We start from the raw sequence: 3,471 nt of genomic DNA, 5'->3' as shown, positions 1-3,471 counted from the left end.
GTGTGGAGTTTGCATGTTCTCCCCGTGCCTCGGGGGTTTCCTCCGGGTACTCCGGTTTCCTCCCCTGGTCCAAAGACATGCATGGTAGGTTGATTGGCATCTCTGGAAAATTGTCTGTAGTGTGTGAGTGAATGAGAGTGTGTGTGTGCCCTGCGATGGGTTGGCACTCCGTCCAGGGTGTATCCTGCCTCGATGCCCGATGACGCCTGAGATAGGCACAGGCTCCCTGTGACCCGAGAAGTTCAGATAAGTGGTAGAAAATGAGTGAGAGAGAATATGCAATGGATGAGGAGGGAAAGCAAAAGAAGCTGAAACTGTCGCTGGTGTCTATTGCTTCTTATCCCCAGGATACTCATTCTCATCGGTTATTTCCATCAAAGAACTGCTGATGCTAGTATGTCGTGAACGGCAAGCCTGAAAAAAAACAAATCAGCTTTTAAGGCTCTCGTTTACTGGCTACACGAATCCCATAAGCAGTGATTAAAAGCACAAAACAAGCTGAGAAGTGGAAAGCAGATTAGGTCAAGGATGTAATATCTTATAACCTGAGTCATAAGGTCATAGTGACAGCAGGGTGCAACGTCTCAGCTCTCGGGGCCCGGATGTACGACACTAATTACTGTATATTATTAGAACTACAGTTTGTGTGAGAAGGATCCTAATGCACACACACACAAAAAAAACAACTAAAAAAGTACAAAGAAATACAGCACAGCGAAGAAGACATTAGACGATGAAATCGTGGTCATGAACAGATCCACACGGTCGGCAACGAAACCCAAATACACGGTAGCATACAAGCCATGATGGATTTGAATCAAGAAACATTACCACACCATTATACCACCTGTATGAGCGTGGACTGTTGGCATAAAGCAGGATGGATCCATGGCTTCATGCTATTGGTCTTGAAATGAAGCAGATTTCTCACGCGATCTCAGAGGAGGGGAAGTCTCCTGCTGTTGGAAATCTAACCTGCCTCATCTCTCTCATCAACAAGGCGTTCTAACAACCAGCACAGTAAAAATCACTCATGGTTGATGTGCACATCGCGTGTATATGCATTGTACAGGTGTTTCCAATAAAGCGCTCAGTGAGCGTAACGTTTTCTCACTAGTATAATATCAATAACACATAACATTAGCACCCAGATGCTAAACATGCAGAAAGTGTGCAAATCACTTCACATATTCTGCCCCTTTATACAAAACATCACAGAAAAAAATAAATAATCCGGGTTAATAAGAGCTGACATGCTACGGTGATCCGGTGGTAATCTACCGGAGCGGCCTTCAGCAGATCTCTTCATGAGCCACTGATACACTTCACTAGATGAATTATAACTCATTGGCTTTGGAGATTAATCACTCAGAGATTAAACCCTACATCTGATCAGTCTCTCTTTCCTAAAAAAAAAGCTCTTTATTTTTCTTTTTGGGTAACGTGCGGGAACGTAAGAACGAGCCTGTAGCTTGGTAAACTGATTCCATTCGGCTGGTGCTGATTAATCTGTAACGCATCATAAATCAACCATTGGGGATTGTGTGTGTGTGTGTGTGTGTGTGGGGGGGGGGGGGTTAATAATAATAATAACTCAACACTCCACATTGAGATCATTAACATTGATGTTAATGCTTTCGTTCTAATATGTTATAGTTTCTACAGTAACTAATTCACAAGCTACATAATCTTGACCTAATGAAATGGATGAACAGAAAAAAATAACCTTTTTTTTTAATTGAGGAAGGAGTTTCCAGTATTCACACTTAAAGGTGGGGTGCACAATGTTGGAAAAATGCTTCAGAAAACTGAGCCGGGCCGACTAACACAACAAACGTGTAGCCAATGAGCAGAAAGGGGCGTGTCTTGTCGATATATGCGGCGGAGAGAGTGCTCAGTGCGCATATCTGACATTAGCCGAAAGAGATCGAAACATTGACATGGCGGATACGTGCCGTTATCTCTGCCTCGGGTTCTAGGTGTCGAACGTCGTCTTCCGCGTGAAACGGAGCTAAGCCTTTCACGGTACAACACACAGTACTACAAAAACACATATGTATTACCGTAGTATTACTCATTGTGTTCATTTACTGATAAAAATATCCCCTCGGCCAGCCGCCCCGGCAGGTTCCGCCATAATAGTTGCCTGGGTTACATACTGTATGTATGTATGTATGGGGCGGAGCTATCAAAACAGGGGTGACACCCATTTGGGTTAGGGGCGTGTTTGTTTTGGTGATTTCAAATGTCAACACTGGCTTTCAAACATCGTGCACTGCACCTTTAATGTTTTCCACCAAGGGAAAGTCTTCAGAATTCACCTTCATAATTTTTGTGTGTCTCATTAACTTCAAAACTAAGAATAAAACTAAGCCTCGAAAATATACTGCAGGAAGTCATGGATAGCGAGACAACGGAAGTGGACATTTAAGTATTTTCTCTGTATGTCAAACAGGAAGGTAGGTACTGAAGAAGAAAAATAGATAACTATACAACACGTGACCTGTTTGGATTGATTTCGGAAGTAATGTGCTTACATATTTGAGGATAAATGGCTGTGATGGAGGAGGAATTAAACTCCTTAGGATGTTGTAAGTGTCCTACAGGCCCAAAAAGTGTTTTCCATTAAATACATACAGATATACTCTCAAAGCAGCTTCTGAAAATCCTTAAAACACTCTTATAAAAACTACTTTTGTGTTAAAACACACTGATAATGTTCAGAGCAGAACGATTCAGATTTATTAGCAATGTCATGAGTATAAAAGGCTTTGTGGCGAGAGCGTGGTGGCTCCTGTACGGAGCTCTCGCATTCTGTAATTATCCTGGTGACTGTTATTAATATTTAGCTACGCTGAAACAATAGCACAGATCGGTAAGACTAATGGGCCGAAGCCGTGGACGCTTCATCATAACGCCTTCGCACACAAGCTTCAAGGAGGCGAGTGAGCAACCTTTTGTGGGAGTAAATACAAAACAAGAGGGAAGTCAGCTATCTTTAAGTGAGGAATTACAAAACAAACCTTATTTTTTTTTGTTTGGTTCACAGAGTAGAAAGTAAAATCGATCTCCTTTGATTATACGGAGTTCCGATCATTTAACCCTTAACTCGTTACCTGCGAATTCTAACACGTGTGAAATGATGTATTAATGTTTTCATGTAATGATGTATCTTAGCGTGCAAAAAGGACAAAGGACGAGATTATAGAAAAAGATAAAAATCGTTAATTTTTAATAAAAATACGTATTTATATATTTATATATACTGTATATAAATTTTATATCTGCATGAACAAGACAGTAAAATACATAAAGAAGAAGATGGAAGAGCGAACAGTACGGCATGATAAAGCTGGAACAGGAGAACGGAGTGTGAAAACACCACCACAAGGTCATTTCAATCTCATAAATACAGCATAATGGAGGCTAATTAATCTGTTTGATCAGGATGCCTATGTGTTTATTATAATT

The 3,471-nt window shown here is 41.0% G+C and overlaps 1 protein-coding gene across 7 annotated transcripts in view; it reads right to left on the bottom strand.

Moving 5' to 3' along the window:
• Window positions 1-3,202: 3,202 nt before the first annotated feature.
• The window catches only part of tnk2b (tyrosine kinase, non-receptor, 2b), a 45,234-nt gene continuing 44,965 nt past the window's right edge, over window positions 3,203-3,471 (bottom strand). For all 7 annotated transcript variants that reach the window (XM_027158256.2, XM_027158255.2, XM_047806306.1 and 4 more), the window contains one exon: window positions 3,203-3,471. This exon is cut by the window's right edge and continues 2,207 nt beyond it. The gene's annotated coding sequence lies outside the window, so the exon portion shown is untranslated.

This window comes from Tachysurus fulvidraco, chromosome 22 (genome assembly GCF_022655615.1).
Source record: "Tachysurus fulvidraco isolate hzauxx_2018 chromosome 22, HZAU_PFXX_2.0, whole genome shotgun sequence".
In the NCBI taxonomy this organism is placed as follows: Eukaryota; Metazoa; Chordata; class Actinopteri; order Siluriformes; family Bagridae; genus Tachysurus; species Tachysurus fulvidraco.
This window is presented reverse-complemented; position numbering and strand designations above follow the sequence as displayed.